The sequence below is a fragment of the Hypanus sabinus genome, chromosome 16 (assembly GCF_030144855.1).
Source record: "Hypanus sabinus isolate sHypSab1 chromosome 16, sHypSab1.hap1, whole genome shotgun sequence".
Lineage (NCBI taxonomy): Eukaryota > Metazoa > Chordata > Chondrichthyes > Myliobatiformes > Dasyatidae > Hypanus > Hypanus sabinus.
This window is the reverse complement of record NC_082721.1, coordinates 6,357,258-6,377,346: the sequence shown is the minus strand read 5'-3', so window position 1 is coordinate 6,377,346 and position 20,089 is coordinate 6,357,258. Positions and strand designations below refer to the sequence as shown.

The 20,089-nt window shown below is 42.9% G+C and overlaps 1 pseudogene; it reads left to right on the top strand.

The window, feature by feature from the left end:
* Nucleotides 1–20,089, top strand: part of LOC132406571 (unconventional myosin-Va-like) — a 140,452-nt pseudogene that overhangs the window by 69,484 nt on the left and 50,879 nt on the right.

Here is a 20,089-nt window from a genome sequence, read left to right as displayed (position 1 = left end):
TCTGTTGAGGCTGGTTGAACCACTGTCATTTGGGCTCAGGGCTTTCTGACCTGCAGAGTCTGTGCTGTGAAATACTTATCCACCAGTCCATTAGGAAGTGGCTGAAGTGTGGCTGAAATCAGTGAATTATGCTGGTGTTGAGCAGGAATATTGCAACTCCTGAAGAACATGTTCCCAATAAAGCTTTCAAGGGTAATGCATGAGTAACACACAAAATGCTGGGGGAACTCAGTGGGTCAGGCAGCATCTATTGAATAAATAGTCAACATTTCAGGTCCTGAAGAAGGGTCTTGGCTGGAAAGTTTGTCTATTTATTCTTCTGCATAGGTGCTACCTGACCTGCTGAGCTCCTCCAGCAGTTTGAGTGTTTTTCAAGGGTAGCAACCTGATGCACCATCAATAACTCTCGGAGATGTGAGATGAGAGATAGGCTTTTATTAGCTGGAAGAGAGCACTATCAGCAGCAAGAGACCATCACACAACTGAGGGAGGAGCAGTGCCTCCAATCGCCTTTATACTGGGGTCCGTGGGAGGAGTCAGCGGGGGGGCGGGGGGTGTCCAGACAGGTATATGTAGTTCACCACACAACCTTACAGATGCAGGGTTGAGACTTGACAGTCAACACGTCCTTTCTTACCATGGGGTTTTGCTTGATCCGCTGAATTCCTCCAGCAGTTTGTGTGTTGCTCTAGTCTACAGCATCTGCACTCTCTTGTGTCCATGCTTTCAAGTGTATTACAGAGTCAGAAGGCTGCTTTAAGACCATACAATATAAGAGCAGAAGTAGGCTATTTGGCCCATTGAATCTGCTCTGCCATTCAGTCATGGGCTGATCCAATTCTTTCAGTCATCCCCACTCCCCTGCCTTTAGCCCATACCCTTTGATGCCCTGACTAATCGAGAAACTATCTAACTCTGCCTTAAGTACACCCAATGCCATGGCCTCCACAGCCTCTCGTGGCAACAAATTCCATAGATTTACCACCCTCTGACTAAAGTAATTTCTCTGCACCTCAGTTCTAAATGGACATCCTTCAATCCTGAAGTCGTGCCCTCTTGTCCTAGACTCCTCTACCATGGGAAATAACTTTGCTGTATCTAATCTGTTCAGGCCTTTTCACATTTGGAATGTTTCTAGGAGATCCCTCCTCGTTCTCCAGAATTCCAGGGAATACAGCCCAAGAGCTGCCAGACATTCCTCATACTGTAACCCTTTCATTACTGGAATCATTCTCACCTCTGAATTTGGTGGTTATAGGCAAGAGTCCATATTCTCTGTGAAAGAGGTCTATAACCAGGATTGAAGCATTGGATGAGATTCAAAAAGTGTTCTAGTGCCTCTCACCAGCTGAGCTGATAAACCTTCAATCCTGAAGTGGTGTCTGTGATGTTCCGGTCAATAGATTTCTTTCACCATTCATAAAAGGCTTTTTCTTAATATATTTTTGCTTGGGCTCTGTCTGTATCACAGAATTGGGCAGCAGCGATTATATGTTAAAATGATCTCTCTGTCCGGTTTAAACCAAAATGTTGGGACAACCCAAAGTAAATGAGTGACGCTATACAAATGCAAAGTTTTCAATGTCCTCATTGTCTGAATATGAAATAACCATAAATGCAAAAGGTTCTGTAGATGTTGGAAATCCAGAGTTACACAAGTACACACAAAATGTTAGAGGAACTCAGCAAGTCAGGCAGCATCTATGGAGAGGAAAAAGCAGTCGACGTTTCAGGCCGAGACCTTCATGAGAAGATGGGGGGGGGTGTGGGGGAAAGATTGAGGAGACCAGATGGGGGGCTGGGGGGGGGGGGAGTTGGATGAAGTGACCAGCTGAGAGGTGATGGGTGGAAGAGGTCAGTGGAAGGGCTAAGGGAGGAATCTGATTGTGAACCACAGGGGAGTGAGGAGGAGGTGGTGATGGGCAGGTGAGCAGAATAGGAGGGGTCTGAGGGGAGCCAGACTGGGGAATGAGAGAAGGGGGAGGGCAGAAATTATGGGTTAGAGAAATCGATGTTCATGCCGTCAGGTTGAGGTTACCCAGATGGAATATGAGGTGTTGCTCCTCCACCCTGAGAATGGCCTCATCGTGACTGCTGAGGAGGGCATGGATGAACATGTCAGAATGGGAAGTAGAATTAAAATGGGTGGCCAGTGGCAAATCCTGCCTTTTGTGACAGACGGAGCAAAGATGCTCGACAAAGTGGCCCCCCAATCTGATTCTGGTATCGCCCACGTAGAGGAGGCCACCCAGGATACAACAGATGCCCCTGACAGATTCACAGGTGAAGTGCTGTCTCACCTGGGGCTCTAAATGGCAGTGAGGGATGAGGTGAAGGGACAGGTGTAGTACTCGTCCTGCTTGCAGGGGTAAGTGCTGGGACGGAATCAGTGGGGAGGGACGAATGGACAAAGGAGTCACATAGAGTATTAGTGCCTCCAGCATTGTCAACAACCCCTCCCCACAATCTCTTCCTCCTCCTGCCACCAGGTTACAGCTACCCCAGCATAAGACAGCCGCCAACAAGCACAGATACACACCCTGTCCGAACGCCTTTCCCTTGCTCCCCAGCTCACAGACACACTCTCATCCTGATCTGGTCACTTTCATCTTTTATTGCTGCTATTTGTACGACTGCTTGTTTTATTATAACAGTGTCAGTTACATGACACTGTCTTAGATAAACATGCACCTCCTACTCTGTCAACCTGCCGATCTCGGGCCATGTCACACAGGGACTCGGGCTAATAGTGTGTGACTGTATGTACCGGATTGTAACTATACATTCTGTGTGTGACTGTATGTACTAAGCTGCATGTTGGCCCCAGAGGAACACACTTTCATTTAGCTGTATACACGTGGATGGTGAAAATCTGCAGATGTTGGAAATCTGAGGAACTCGGCAGGCCAGGCAGCATCCATGGGAAGTACAGTTAATGTTTCAACCTGGAATGTTGACTGTACTTTTTTCGATAGATGCTGCCTAGCCAGCTGTGTTCCTCCAGCATTTTGTGTATGTTGCTTAATAACCATAATATCATATGGTTACTATAATTATTAAGCAGTGGAACGGAAGGCTGGGGGGTGAATGAGGAAGGGTTTAAATTGAAGGGAAGTGATTATTTAAAGAACGTACACATTTTTAATTAGATGGTCTGTGAGCAAAAGGCTGTGGTCCTGCAGAAGTACATCCGAGGGTGGCTTGCCTCCTTGAGGTATCGGAGAACCCGGCACGCTGTCATCCACATACAGTCCTGTTACCGGCGTGTGCTGGCATATCGTCAGCTCAAGAAGCTGAAGGCTGAAGCTCGTTCAGTTGAGCACTACAGGAAGTTAAACAAGGGAATGGAGAACAAAATATTTCAGCTACAATGCAAGGTGAACGATCAGGTAACATGGCAAAACATGACAGTTTGTAGGTCCTGATGCGCGGATCGACCCGTTTCTTGTTAAATACTCGTTTGCTGCTTGTCTTTGGGCTGGTTCATGGGTCTTGATTCAGGATTGGTTTTCTCACCAGTCAGAGTTTGAAATGTCGATAAAGATTGGGTAGCAGAACAATGGAACAATCAAGTCCAGTGATAGCATGGATAACATTTGTCAGGCATGTCAGATAGGGAATATCCCACGGCTTTCAACTTTTATACAATGTATAACCAATTATGACACATAACAAAATAGGCCATAGTCAGCATGGTTTCCTTAAGGGAAAATCTTTCCTGACAAATCTGTTGGAATTCTTTGAAGAAATAACAAGCAAGATAGACAAAGAATTGATTGATAATCCTTTCTTGGATTATCCTTCTTGGATTTTCAGAAGGCCTTTGACAAGGTGCCACACGTGAGGCTGTTTAACAAGCTACGTGCTCATGGTATTACAGGAAAGATTCTAGCATGGATAAAGCAGTGGCTGATTGGCAGGAGGCAAAGAGTGGGAATAAAGGGAGCCTTTTCTAGTTGGCTGCTGATGACTAGTGGTGTTCCACAGGGGTCTGTGTTGGGACGGATACTTTTTATGTTATATGTCAATGATTTGGATGATGGAATTGATGGCTTTGTTACAAAGTTTGCAGATGATATGAAGACAGGTGAAGGGGCTGGTAGCTTTGAAGTAGAGAGGCTACAGAAAGACTTGGACAGATTAAGCGAATGAGCAAAGAAATGGCAGATGGAATACAGTGACAGGAAATGTGTAGTCATCCATTTTGGTAGAAGAAATGAAAGGGTTGACTATTTTCTAAATGGAGAGAAAATACAAAGAACTCAGATACAAAGGGACTTGGGAGTTCTTGTGCAAGATTCCCAAAAGGTTAATTTGCAGATAGTCAGTGGTGAGGAAGGCAAATGAAATGTTTGCATTCATTTCAAGAGGTTGAAAACCAAGGAAGAATGTGCAAACTCCACACTGGAAACAATCTAAAGTTTAAAGATTAGGTTTATTTGTCACATGTACATTGATACTTTGAAACTTGCAGTAAAATACCTTGTTTGGATCCACGACCAACACAGTCTGAAGCTGTCCATGGGGCGCCCGCAAGGTCAATTATGCTTCCAGCACCAAAGTAGCTTGCCCACAACTCAGTGACCCTGACTGAACATCTTTGGAATTTGGGAAGAAACCCATTCAGTCACATAGAGAACATACAAACTCCTTATAGTGGCAGGAATCAAACCTGGTTAGTGATTACTGCTGCTATAAAATGAGTGCATTAATCGCTATGCCAGCCGGTAACTCACTTGAGTGTTTTACATCTAGTTTTCCATTTATTCTAAATCAGTTCAAAGTTCCAAGTAAATATTATTATCAAAGTACATATACAGCTCTGAGGGTCATTTTCCTGTGGGCAAACTCAACAAAGCTATAGAATTGTAATTATAACAGAATCAATGGAAGATCAACCAGAGTGTAGAAGACAATAAACTGTGCAAATGCAAATATAAATAATGAGAACATGAGAAAAAGAGTCCTTAAAGTTAGATCATTGATTGTTGGAACATCTCAATGGGTGGGTAAGTGGGTGGAGTTACCCCTTTTGTTCAGGAGCCTGATGGTTGAGCGGTTCTTGAATCTGGTAGTGCGAGTCCTGAGGCTGTTGTACTTCCTACCTGATTTAGAAAAGGGTTGTTAATGATATGCTGCTGTAGGCAATTTTTTCCTTGTATCTCATCGTAATTATGTACATTGATAATAAACTAGGTTTGACCTGGCTTCTTGGAATCACGTGTTGAAACAAGTTGTTTTGACATAATGACCACGGCAATCGTAAAAGAACTTGTTTGAATTTGGCGTCTGATGTATGTGATGGTCTCGCCGCGCAAATGTGAAGTCTGGCAACTGGTAACGTCATAACATTTTACATTTCAGACCAAAGAAAACAAAATGCTGGTGGAGCAAATGTCATCTCTTGTTACCTCACATAAAAATGAGATGCAAAAACTGAAGAATGAAATGGAACACGTTCGTCATGGAGCTGAGGAAGCTCAAATGCTGGTCATGCAGGAGCAGATCACAAAACTGCAGGAGGAACTAGAGCAAATGCTCAAAGACAGAAGGGATGCTGAAGTAAGAGCCTCTCAAGAACTGACTCAGTTGAGACTGGTAAGACTACACGTATGTTCATCAACATCATTGTTATTATTGAGCTGTGTCATATGACGTAGGCCCCAGCCATTATCAATACTCTTCAGAGATTGCCTGGAGTCAGTGTTCACATAACTAAGGCTTGTGATATACACCAGTTGCTCATATGACCGTCCATCACCTGCTCCCATGGATTCACGTGACCCTGAATGGGGGAGGCTAAGAAGGCACTACACCTTGTCCAAGGGTGATCTGCTGGCTAGTGTAGGGAAGATGAGCCTTGCAACTCCTTAGGAGAGATATTTAAATCATCTTTAGCAACAGGTGAGGTACCACAGAACTGAAGAATAGCCGATGTCGCTCCACTGTTTTAAGAAAGGCTCGAAAAATAAACCAGGAGACTATAGGCCAGTGAGCCTGGTGTCAGTTGTGGGAAAGTTACTGGAAGGTATTCTAAGGGATTGGATATGTGAGTATTTGGACGGCCACGGACCGATTAAGGATAATCGATATGTTTTTGTGCATGAGAGGTTGTGTCTAACCAAACTTAGAGTTTTTTGAGAAAGTTACCACTAAAGTAGATCAAAGGCAAGGCAGTGGATATTGTCTACATGGACTTCAGCAAGGCACTTGGCATGGTTCTGCATGGAAAGTTGGTCAAGAAGGTTCAGTCACTCAGCGTTCAAGATGAGGTAGTAAATTGGATTAGACGTGGGCCTTGTGGGAGAAGCCAGAGAGTGGTGGTAGAGGGTTGTGTCTCTGACTGGAAGACTATGACTAGTGGTGTACTGCAAGGATCGGTGCTGGGTCCTTTGTTGTTATCTACGTCAATGATCTGAATGATTATATAGTTAACTGGATCAGCAAATTTGCAGATAACTTCTAGATTGAGGGTGTAGTGGACAGAGAGAAAGGCTAGCATGGCTTGCAGTTGGATCTGGACCAGCTGGAAAAATGGGCTGAAAAACAGCAATTGGAATTCCTTTTGGTTAGTCCTGACGAAGGGTCTCGGCCCGAAATGTCGACAGCGCTTCTCCCTATAGATTCTGCCTGGCCTGCTGTGTTCCTCCAGCACTTTGTGTGTGTTGTTAATTGGAATTTAATGCAGTTGAGTGTGAGGTGTTCGGTAGGACCAACCAAGGTAGGTCCTCACAATGAACGGTAGGGCATTGAGGAGTGTGGCAGAACAAAGGGATCTGGGAATGCAGGTCTGTAATTCATTGGAAGTGGGTTCACAGGCAAATAGGGTCATAAAGAAAGCTTTCATAAATCAAAGTACTGAACACGGCAGACGGGATGTTATGTTGAAGTTGTATAAGACACTAGTGAAGCCTAATTTGGAGTATTGTGTGCAGTTTTGGTCACCTACCTACAGGAAAGATGTAAATAAGGTTGAAAGAGTCCAGAGAAAATTTACAAGGACGTTGCCGGGTCTGGAGGACCTGAGTTATAAGGAAAGATTGAATAGGTTAGGACTGTATTCCTTGGAACATAGAAGATTGAGAGGAGATTTAATAGAGGTATATAAAATTCTGAGGGGTATAGATAGGGTTTTTTTCCACTGAGGTGGGACTACAAACAGAGGTCCTGGGTTAAGGGTAAAAGGTGAAAAGTTTAAGGGGAACATGAGGGGAAACTTCTTTACTCAGAGGGTCATGAAGGTGTGGATTGAGCTGACAGCACAAGTGGTTTAAGCAAGCTCGATTTCAACGTTGAAGTGAAGTTTGGATAGATACATGGATGATAGGGGTATGGAGGACTATGGTCCAGGGCAGATCAATGGGAGTAGGCAGTTCATCGAGTAGATGGGCCGAAGGGCCTGATTCTGACTGCAACAAAGACAGTTAACTAATGTGCAAAAGACAAACTGCAAACAAAAAACTAATAATAATAATAATAATAATAAAAAAATAATTAATACTGAGAAAGTGAGCTGTGGTCCTTGTAAGTGAGGTGATGTTGCTATTTTCCCCAGTGGTTTGCAATTCTAGACAATATAATTTTCTTTCAGCATTTTGCAGTTCTTCAAAAGGAAAACAGTCAGTTAAATGATGAAAAAGAACATTTTAATAAACTGATTGTGGAGCAGTCAAAGATTATTGAAGGTATGTTTTTTGAGCCCATTTCATTGGGACATATTTATGAGGGTTACTTCGTTGCTGAACAGATAATTTCATAGTCAGCATGACACTAATGGACAAAGGCATCACCAAACAGTAAATTGTTTTGTGTCAAGATTGCGAAGAGTAAAATTTTAAAATGTCAAGTGCAATGTACCTATAGATCCTATTACAGCATTTGGAATGTGGAGTATTTAGAAGACGAATTTCAAGTCTGTATATTGGTATATAGTGACAAATTTATTTTGTATTTTGTACTTTATACATACTTCACAACCCATTCCAGTAATGCAGTAGGTGAGGGAGGACTGAATGCAATCAGAAAACATACAAGATCTCCAAGTAGCCTCTCTGGGCTACCTGGAGATCTGATAAAATCTTTCTGGGTAGCATCCAACGTGAAGGCATCAACATTTGACTTTTCTAACCTCTGATAATTTCTCCTCCTTCCCTCTCTCTACTCATTCCCCATTCTGGCTCCCCTCTTACCCCTTCTCTTCCCAGCTAAAGCGTAGCCTAGCGGTTAGTGTGACACTATTACAAATCAGGGCATTGACGTTTGGAGTTCAATCTGGGTGTCCTCTGTAAGGAGTCTGTACATTCTCCCTTTGGAATGTGTGTTTCCTCTGTGTGCTCCAGTTCCCTCCCACAGTCCAAAGACACATTGGTTAGTAGGTTAATTGGTCATTGTAAGTTGTACTGTGATTAGTCTAGTGTTAAATCAGTAGGTTGCTGGGCGATGTGGCTCGAAGAGCTGGGAGGCCCTGTTCCGCACTCTATCTCTAAGCAAATGAGTTTGGCTTTACACTGATATTGATCATCACTCTGAGTCTTTCAATAAAAGTTTCATTTAGGGTTAATGGAAGTGAAATTAATACCAGACAGTTCATTGATTAAGATGTTAAAGTTGCTGCCTCAACTTGGGATCCAGGTTTGATCCTGACCTCTGATGCTGTCTGTGTGGAGTTTGCATGCCTACAATTCCCACTGCCTCAGTGAAGCAGTCAATGTGATCAAAGACCCCCACCCACCTCAGACATTCTGTCTCCTCCCCTCCCATTGAGCAGAAGATAAAAATCACATGGCTGCAGGCTAAAGGACAGCTTCTATCCTACGTTAAAAGACTATTGAATGGTTCTCTAGTACAGTAAGATGAACTCTTGACATCACCATGTCCTTGCACCTTGTTGTCTGCCTGCACTGCGCTTTCTCTGTAACTGTAACCCTTTATTCTGTTATTGTACATCCTTGTTCTACCTCAATGCATTGCTATGAAATGATTTGTATGTGTGACACACAAACAAGTATTTTCTCTGTACGAGGAACGTGATGATAATAAACCAGTCAATCGGCCTTGCGGCACTTTCAAACACACTCTGGAAAGGATCAATCAGCTGAGCTTGACTACCTTTGCTTGTGAACTGTGAAGGCCTGTACAGACAGTAATGGCTGATGTGAGGATGTTCTCTATGATGCCAGTGTAGAATTGCACCAGTATGCTCTGGGAAAGATAGAATTTTACCCTCTGCCACGGCCTTTTGTTAATGAAGGAGATGTGGTTCTCCCACAGGAGGTCCTGCAAAACAAGTTCATCTCTCTCATTGACTGGCAGAGCAGGCATAAGAAACTAGTGGTACTAGTGTTACAGTTTTTTATTTGAACATCAATTGTGGCAAGTAGCTGAGACCCTATGGATCAATATTGGTTACCTCTGGAAAGAGATTGATTAACATTTTCTCTGAGTCCAACATGGTTCAACATCTAGTGTGAGAACTTCTCACTGCTCCCTGTCTGTGATCTCTGATGCTCTCTGATCCTTTGTCCATGTGCTTTCCCAGACCTACTGACAGACAAGTTCCTTCTTGGGAACCTGTCTCTGCTGTCACCCTGTTTCACAAATCACCTCCCACCTTCTCACTTAATCCCCTTCCTCCCCCACCCCCCTTCTCACTGCCTCAGTAAAGCAACCAGCGTAGTCAAATATCCCACCCACCCCCAAGGATTCTCTTCTCTCCCTTCCCATTGGTTAGAAGATACAAAAGCCCGAAAGCATGGACCACCAGGCACAAGGACAGCTTCTACCCCACCATTATCAGACACTTAAATGGACCTTTTCTACAATAAGATGGACTCTTAGCCTCACAGTCTACCTCGTTATGATGTTCATTTACCTGCACTATGCTCTTTTGGTAGTGTTTACATTTTATTCTGCATTCTGTTATTGTTTTACCTAACTCTAGTGTAATGCAATGTTAAATGAACTGCTGGAGAGTGGAGGCTTGGCTTGTCCTGCAGTTGGAGTGAGTGAGTGTGCGTGTGTGTGTGCCCGCACGTATACGCACGCACGCTTTATTCTGTTCTGCAGAGCATTTTGAGCATGCTGTGTTGGTGCCAGAATATGTGGTGACTTCCAGGCAACAACCAATACATCCTAGCACACCCTCGGGTGTGTTAGTTGTTAAAACAAATGACACATTTTACTGCATTTTCATTGTACACATGATAAATAAACTTGAATCTTGCACTTTCTTTGTGATTGTGACACTTTATTCTGCATTCTGTTATTTTACCTTATTCTAGTTCGCTATATAGTGTAATAATCTGATCTGTATGAAGAGTATGCAAGACCAGCTTTTCACTGTACCTTGGTATGTGACAGTAATGAATCAATATCAGTCAGCTGAGAATCCACAATAAACTTTTACCTTTTCACTTTTGAATGCAAGAACAAGTTTCCCTCAAGGTGGCAATAAAGAGTCACCAATTACAGGCTGAATTCGAGGAGGAACGACTCCACTACCAGAGCCTCTTGAGAGAATTCTCTCGCCTTGAACAACGCTATGAAAATCTGAAGGATGAAATGACCTTTATGAAGGTAATTTTTATTTTAGTCTGCTGACTGAAAATATTTTCAAGTAAATTCGTGTTCATTCTGATAGTTGTGGCAAATGATTTATAATTTCAATAGAATTAGGGATGTGTATGGTTTCCTAACTTACTTCATGTAACTTACTTAACTTACCTCCATGTAAGGGAGGTAAATTCGACTTAACCCAAATGGTACCATAGGCAGCAGGTGACAGTTTTGAGATAATAAATCCCTAATTTTTAATTGCATTTTGAGTTGTAATGACATTGGATTTTAAGTGATTTAGTTTTTAACATGTTCAAAAAATACTCAAATTTAAATTATTATTAAAATTAATATTAACATTTAGTGCTATAATTCAAACTAAAAAATAACAATACAAGTGAAATAAGTTTCCATATTTCTGAATGTCGGATATTTAGAGATATTTTCAAGCCTATTAGTTTTAACAGCCAGCATAGCAGTGGAAGTTGTTTACTCGCTCTTTGGGAGCAGGGTTTCCCCAGTGCAGTACTAAGTGCCCAACACTAGTCAAGGTTCACCAGTGTAGTCTTGGATGGTTTTACTGATCTGGTGGGAGGTGATTGGCAGCCAGACTGTCCAAGAAGGAATAAAAACAGAAAATGCTGGGAGCAGTCATGAGGTCATGTAGCAAGAAATAGAACTGACATTTGTGGAAAGAAATAGACTGAACACTTTACTTTGGAACCAGGCAAGAGAAAAGTGGTTATGTTGAAAAGAAAATAGTTGAGAACCGTGGCAAGTCAACTGATTAACATAATCTCTTGATTATAATAGTAGAGTAGGAGTGTCAACTAATATCAACACGAGTGTAATTTTTTCTAACGTACACCTTATCTGGCCCACACACAAATGGTAATGTTGTATACGTATCAGAAAAATCCCTACACCCAAAATGTAATAACGTACAACGTGACAGGTAACATACATGGCGAACTTAACCCTCATGAAATTAAGGAGTCCCTGAAGTAGCTGATGATTGTAATTTTGTAAAGTTTACTTATTTTAGAAAGTTTAGATTTACTTGTGTCAAATCAAATCAGCGGGAATTGTGCTGGGTGGCCTGCAAGTGCCACAATGCTTCTAAAGGCAACATCGCACACTCACAACTCACTAACCCTAACCCATACGTCTTTGGAATGTGGGGGGAATCTGGATCACGCAGAGAAAACCACACATTCATAGGCCATAGAGGCTCTTTACAGCTCGCGGCAGGAATCAAACTCTGATCTTACAGTTGGCGCAAACTGCTACACTAGTGCAGGTGATTCAGGCCAAGGACCTATCACCTGGAACATTGCTGTAGAGAGTGCAAAGGGAAGTCTGTGATAGAACACAGACCAAAATTGGCAATGGAATAATTACATTTAAAAACCAGTATCTGGAAAAAAGTCGCAGTGAGAGGGGTCAAGTAGTCTTTGAATATCGAGTTAAGCATGCATACACTCTGAAGTCCTGCTCTTGAATCCAGTATTAAAAAGGATTGAATGTTCATTGTATTAGGTACAAACTTTACCTCCCATACCTAATAAAGTGGCTGCTGAGTGTACGTTTGTGGTCTTCTGCCACAGTGGCCATTTACTTCAAGTTTCGACTTGTGTGTTCAGAGATGCTCTTCTGCACACCACTGTTGTAACGTGTGGTTATTTGAGTTACTGTCACCTTCCTGTCAGCTTGAACCAGTTTGGCCGTTCTCTGCTGATCTCTCTCATTAACGAGGGGTTTTTGCCCACAGAACTCCTGCTGACACTGACATATTTTTTCTTGCGCCATTCTCTGTAAACTCCAGAGACTGCTCTGTGTGGAAATCCCAGGAAATCAGCAACTTCCAAGATCCTCAAACCACCCCATCTGCCACCAAAAATCATTCTGCAGTCAGTCATTTGAATTACATTTCTTTCCCAATCTGATGTTTGGTCTGAACACAATCTGAACCTCTTGGCCATGTCTCCATGCTTTTATGCATTCAGTTGTGGCCAAGTGATTGGCTAACTAGATATTTGCTTTAATGAGCAGGTGAACCTAATAAAGTGGCCACTGAGTTTAATTCAGTGGTGACTTAGTGATCCGGTTAATGGACCTGGACTAACGAACTTAGAGACCTGCATTCAAATCCCACTGTGGTGTCTGTGGTATTTAAATTCAATTAATTAAAGATGCTACCTCTTTTTCCCCCCAAGTAAAAAAAACCCTCTACAACAAGCCATCAACAATGCTGCTTAGTCTTGCTTTAGTATAGCATGTAAATGAGGTCTTTAACTCAACTCTTCCATGCCTACCACAATGCCCATCTAAAGTTTAAAGTATATTTATTAAAGTACATGTATGTCACCAAATAGAATGGATTCTGGTTAATTGGGAGCCAGTTATTTGGAACAATTCTAAAGTATTCAAGATAAGTCAGGGTTCCCTTCATTTATTTGGGACACCATGCCACTTAATTGGCACAAGAGATTTGCTGAAAAGTTTCTAACGAACATTGGCCACACATACTTGTGGCTGTTAGACATTGACCATGCTTAAAGCAAACAGTTTTTAAGTAGCATCAGTCGTGTGTGTCTTCAAAAAGCAACGTTCTTTTGTCACTGATAGTTGGCGAGAAATAAGCAGTAAGACAATTCAGAACTGTTTTGCACATTGCGGTTTCAAGCATTCAGGCTTCGAGGTGTCAGAAATGGCTGTGAGGGAAAATGAAACAGTTTTACTACTTCAACACTATAAAGGATTTGAAGGCCTCAACAATCATCTTGAATGTTACAATGGATAAGATTTGAAGGATGTAATTGTCGAAAGCTTTGTATGAAGGCAGTCCATTATCTGCATGAGGCGTCTGCGCTGATTTAGTTCATTTACAGTCAATCAAAAGAACACGGCAGCGTACACTGGATGAATTCCTCCATTGATGACTATTAGGAACTAATAGTTTTATAATACTGTTGTGGTATTGGTTGTGTTCTAATTTATTTTGTAGTTTGTTTAAATTCATAATTTGTTTTTCAGTAGTTTGTCTTTTTCATACCTTTAACTATTTCCATGAAATTTTGGCTAATTGGGGCAGCCACTTAATTGGGAAAAAATGTGCTGGTCCTGATGCTGTTCAGTTAACCAGAATCCACTACCCTACCCCAAGATACACTTACTTGCAGGCATTCACAGTAAAACAAGCACAATCGAATCAGTGAAACACTACATATAAGGACTGACGAACAACCAAAGTCCAAAAGATGATTTGTGCAAATAGAAAATAAATAATAAGTATTAAACAGTGAGAACCCGAGTTATAGAGAGTTTGAAAATGACCTAAGCTGGCCCAATTGGCCAGCGCTTGGCTTGTTAAACCCATAATGTGTAAAATCGTATCCAGTTCACTCACACCCTTGGAGGAAGAAATCCAATCTATCAGACCCTGAAAGTGATAATTGGGTTGACTCTTCAAAACTGTGAAGTAACTCAGGAAGGGAATTGATATTTGGGGACGAGTGATAAAGTCCTGGCTTCCCAGACATGCCCATGTCCTTTTTTATATACAGAGATACAGCTGGGAATAGCCCCTTCTGGCTCTTCAATCTGCACTGCCCAGCATTCCCCTCATTGAACCCTAGCCTGGGCAATTTACAATGACCAATTGGTATGTCTTTGGACTGTGGGTGGAAACCAGAGCACTTGGAGGAAACCCACATAGACATGGGGAGAAAGTACAGACTCCTGACAGGAGCAAGGTGAGGATTTGAACCCGGGTTGCCTGTGCTGTAAAGTGTTGTGCTAACCACCGTGCTACCATCCTCTATAACTTCCCGGTGAAGGGTCTCAGCCTGAAATGTTTACTGTTGCCCATAGATAAAGCCTGGCCTGCTGAGATCCTCCAGCATTTTGTGTGTGTTATATTGCTTTTAGTTCTTTCCAGGCACCCTGGGGTTTTGGAATGAAGCCATTTTGTGAATCGACATCCTGTATTTATTGTTGTAGATTGATGGAACATCTATATTTCTGGAGGCAGGTTGTCTCCATCCAATTGCTCGTCCCTGTTCTCCGTCCAAACGATTCTATATTTTAAACCAAGTTACTTTGTGTGTAATTAATTGTGATTTATTTGCTTTTTTAAAACAGATGAATGAAATGAGAAATACAGATACTTCAGAAATAAGTGCTAAGGTATTGTGAATTTTTATTTTGTTTTATTTCAGTGATTATCACACAGAGTAGGGCCTTCTGACACTTTGAGCCATGCCATCCCAGCAACCCCAGATAAACCTGATTAACCCTAACCTAATCACGGGGCAGTTTCCAATGACCAATTAACCTACCCGGTGCATCTTTGGGTTGAGGTAGGAAACCGGAGCACCCAGGGAAAGCCCACCCATTCCATGGGGACAAAGAACAAACTCCTTACAGATGGCATCAGAATTGGACTCAGTACTTCCCGAGCTGCAGTGTCATGAAGGCCCGTACGCTACCATGGCACTCTGTGTCTGCAATCAGTTTTACTGTTCAAAGACCGGTTGGCCGTTTGCAATATAAATGTTAATAAAGGTACTGTGAACTTTTAGATTTTTATAGTTGACCAGATGTAGGAGTGAATTCGAGAGGGCCAAAATATGGAACATAGGAGCATAAGGTATAAGAGCAGAATTAGGCCATTTGGCCCGTCAAGTCTGCTCTGCCATTTCATCATGGCTGATCCAATTTTCCTCAGCCCCAATCTCCTATCTTCTCCCTGTATCCCTTCATGCCCTGACCAATCAAGAATCTATCAACCTCTACCTTAGATATACATAAAGACTTGGCCTCCACAGCTGCCAGTGGCATAGAATTCCACAGATTCACCACTCTCTGGCTAAAGAAATTCTACCTCATCTCCAAAATATAAGGACACTCCTATATTCTAAGGCTGTGCCCTATGTCTTCTCCATATCCACTCTATCAAGGCCTTTCACCATTCGATAGGTTTCAAAGAGGTCACCCCTCATTCTTCTGAATTCTAGTGAGGACAGGCCCAGAGTCATCTGGCACTCTTCAGGTTGACAAGCCATTCAATCCAGGTCATTTCCGTGAGCCTCCTTTGAACCCTCTCCAGTTACAGCACATCCTTAAGGGCCCAAAACTGTTCAGAATACTCCAAGTGAGGCCTCACCAGTGTTTTATAAAGACTCAACATTGCATCCTTGCTTTTATATTCGAGTCCTCTTGAAATTAATGCTAACGTTGCATTTGCCTTCCTCACCACAGACTCAACTTGCAAATTAACCTTTAGGGAACCCTGCACAAGGTCTCCCAAGTCCTTTGGCACCTCAGTTTTTTTTGGTATTTTCTCTCTATTTAGAAAATAGTCAACCTTTTCATATACCAAAGTGCATGACCGTACCCCATTCTGTATTCCATCTGCTATTGCTTTGCATAACCCCCAATCTGTCCAAGTCCTGCTGTAGCCTCTCTACTTCCTCAAAACCACCTGCCCGTCTACCTATTTTCATATTGTTTGAAAACTTTGCAAGAAAGCTATCAATTTCATCATCCAAATCATTGACAAATAATAGAATTGGTCCCAATACAGACCCCTTTGGAACACCATTAGTCACTGGGAGCCAGTCAGAAAAGGCTCCCTTTGTTCCCACTCTTTGCCTCCTGCCAATCAGCTATTGCTTTATCCATGCTAGAACCTTTCCTGTAATACCATATGGGCTTGTAGCTTGTTGTGCAGCCTCATGTGGCACCTTGTCAAAGCCCTTCTGAAAATCCAAGTACAGGTTTCCCCCACAATCCGAAGGTGGAACGTTCCTATGAAGCTGTTTGTAATCCGAAATGTCGTAAAGCGAAGAAGCAATTACCATTAGTTTATATGGGAAAAACTTTTGAGCGTTCCAAGACCCAGAAAAATAACCTACCAAATCAAAGCAAATAACACATAAAACCTAAAATAACACTAACATGTAGTAAAAGCAGGAATGATATGATAAATTTACACCCTATGTAAAGTAGAAATATTGTATGTACGGTGTAGTTTCACTTATCAAACTCGGGAAAACAGCGAGCCAAGATCGATTTGGAGAAAAAAAATCGGCACGTACAAGCATATGCAAACAACTGCCCGCACAAGGCTTCACGGTCATTGTAGTCTTTCTCCAGCTAAACACACGTATAAAGCGGGCATCCTCTTTGGTTAGCAAAAACAGGTACTAATGTAAGTCTTTCGTAACAGTGAGTTCATGTAAATCGAACATTTGAAAAGCGGGGACCACCTGTACACAATATCAACCAATTCTCCTTTGTCAATCCTGCTTGGGTATTTCTTCGAAGAATTCCAACAGATTTGTCAAGCAAGACTTTCCCTTGAGGAAACCATGCTGACTATGGCCTATTTTATCATGTGCCTCTAAGTACCCTGACACTGCAACCTTAATAATCAACTCCAACATCCTCCCAGCTACTGAGGTCAGACTAACTGGCTGATGGTTTCCATTCTTCTGCCCCTTCTTGGAGATTGGGGCTGAGAGGACAATTGGATCAGCCATGATGAAATGGCAGAGCGGACTTGATGGGCCAAATGCCCTGATTCTGCTCCTATGTCTTATGGTCTTAAATTTTCAGAAGAGATTCAGCAGGTGCGGGCAATGCCGAGCATCACACTCTCACACATTCCCTCACACTGTCACACTCTCAATGCTGGAGGAACTCAGTAAGTCCAGCTGCATCCATGGTGGGGAATAAACAGTCAATGATTGGAGCTGAGACCCTTCATCAGGTCTGAAAAGAAAGGGGGCAAAAGCCAGAATAAGAAGGTGGGGGAGAGGGAGTGTACAAGCTGGCAGGTGATGGTGGGGGGAAATGGGGATGAAGAAAGATGATGGGATGTGATAGGTGGAGGAAGTAAAGGGCTAAAGAAGGAGGAATCTGATAGGAGGGGACTGTGGACCTTGGAAAAAGGTGGTGGAGTGGAACTGGGAGAGGAAATGGGCAGGGGAGATGAGAGGGTTTAATATCACATTGTTATGACTATTGAATGGTTCCCTAGTGTGATTAAAAATTGACTCTTGGAATAATCTCTGTAACGTTCTCCTTCGGGTGTAACGAACGCCGAATTTAACGTCGAGATAAACCAGTTAATAAGAACCAGATCGCAGTAAGATTAACCGTTTACTGTTCACTCTTCACATTAACATATGGTGAAAACTGTTGATAAAACAATACAAGATTGATACAGTATTTGTTCCTTCCTTAATATCACATTTCAAGTGTAAATACTTGCAAAGGTGACTATAACTACATTACACTAAGGTGCAGTATACAGGGAGAGTTTACCTGCTCCATTGACTACTTTAAATACACTTCCATGCAAACTATCCGCGACTCTTTAACTAACGAAAGCATAAACATTATCTACCGTCGTTACCTCTAACAGGATCAGCATTAACATCTTAGTTCAATATATCGATTATCTATTAACTTACAGCGTTGCTCTCACTGTGATTTCTCATGCCTGCAAAACTGCTTGTGCTCAGGTGAGCCTCGTGGAAAGCCCCCACCCTCGCGCTAATTTCAAACCGGTGTTTTCCCACAAGACGCGGCGAAACCGGATGTGACGTCATCGCATGCCGATATATTTTACATGCAATGAATATACTTTAAACACTCCTAATTCTAACTAGAAAATACTATTGAATGAATTACTAAGCGAAAATATTATAAACTAAATAACTGTCGTAAAGACAGCACACTCCCCGCTTGACCTTCGTAAGGTCACAATGAGCAGAGTACAAAACTTAGTCTCTTAATCAGTCATTGGGTAGAAGTAGAATAACTTCTGTAACTGGCCCTTGGTAAATTTTCACATCGCCTTGGTCGGTAGTCTTCAATTCGATCTTCCTGACATGTCCATCCCCGCTAGGGAATGTAACAGTGATTCTGGCCGTTGGCCAGATTCCTGTGGGGTTCTGTCCACTTTTGTCTCTGTTGCAACAAAGGTAGATATTTTTGTCTCCAGCGAGGCCAGAACTGATTTGCCAGAGCCTGGACTTGTCTCCATTGCTTTGTGTACAAATCCTTGTCTGAAAAGTCTCCTGGTGGAGGAGGTGCTCCTGCCTTCTGCGTAAGGAGCGTTGATGGCGAAAGTATAAAGGGGTTTTCTGGGTCAGAAGACACAGGTAGATATGATTGTGCGTTTATAATGGCTGTGACCTCTGCCATTAGGGTGCACAGTACCTCGTGAGCCAATCGGGTGCGTTGCTGCATCTCAGGTTTCCTTTTCTGGGTTTTCCGTAAGGACGTGAACCGTTTGACTGCCTGCTCTTTGTTATCTGGTGAGCGCTGGCGTGGTTCTCTGATAGGCAATGGGACAACCCCATTATTTGCTTCATCTCTGACGACCTTGGTGTCTTTGGGTTTTAAAGAAATGGTATCTTGAGCTGATTGTGCAAGTTTGTTTCCGTGCTCGGTTTGAACGAAAACTGACTGACCTAGCGTCTCGTCGGTTACTTTACGCTTGGTAATGTCTTGTTGTGCTTCTTTAGGGTACACCTCAGTGAGGCAGATCTCGGAACAAGAACGGCTTGACTGAGTTTGACCGCAAACTTCTGTACAGTTCGACCTGACAATTGTTGTCCTGGAGTGAACCTCTCCCTCCCCGCCGTCCCGTTGTGGGGGTGAAGGAGCGTTGTCGGTTCTTTCATTCTTGACTTCATCACGGAGCCGTGAGGGTAAATTTCCTTCCTTGTATGGATGTGATGCAATTGTGACTCTCTGAGGTTCCTCGTAGCTGGGGAAGTTATCGAATACGTATGGAGAGGGGAGACGAGCCTGCCTGTCTATTTGATACTGTACATAGTCGCTTGTGCGTTCCAGTCTGGTCCTTTCTAAAGTAGATCTTACTGCGGTCGGATCACGCGACCCTTCAACTTCTTTTATGTACTTTGCTTCCGCCATGGCAGCTTCTTCTTCTCTTTCTAGCTGCAGCACTTGCAACTCTGTCGATATTTTTGCCATTTCCAACTGGATTTCGGCTTCTCTGGCGGCCTCTTCTCTTTGTCTGGCAGCCTCTTCGGCTTCTCTGGCGGCCCTTTCTTTCTGGATTTCGGCTTCTCTGGCGGCCCTTTCTTTCTGGATTTCGACTTCTCTGGTGGCCTGTTCTCTTTGTCTGGCGGCCCTTTCGGCTTCTCTGGCGGCCTTTTCTTTCTGGATTTCGGCTTCTCTGGTGGCCTGTTTCATTTTCAAAACTGCTTCTTGTCTGGCGTAATGCAGTCGCACCTTGGCGGCTTCTGCCTTGGCTCTTGCCTGGGTGGACTTATTTGATGTCGGTTTACCGCCCTTGTCGCTGGGCGGCGTCGACTTGATGCTGGATTGAGCTGACATTGCAGCACTTGAAACACCTGATAATGTCGCTTTTTCACTGTAACGTTCTCCTTCGGGTGTAACGAACGCCGAATTTAACGTCGAGATAAACCAGTTAATAAGAACCAGATCGCAGTAAGATTAACCGTTTACTGTTCACTCTTCACATTAACATATG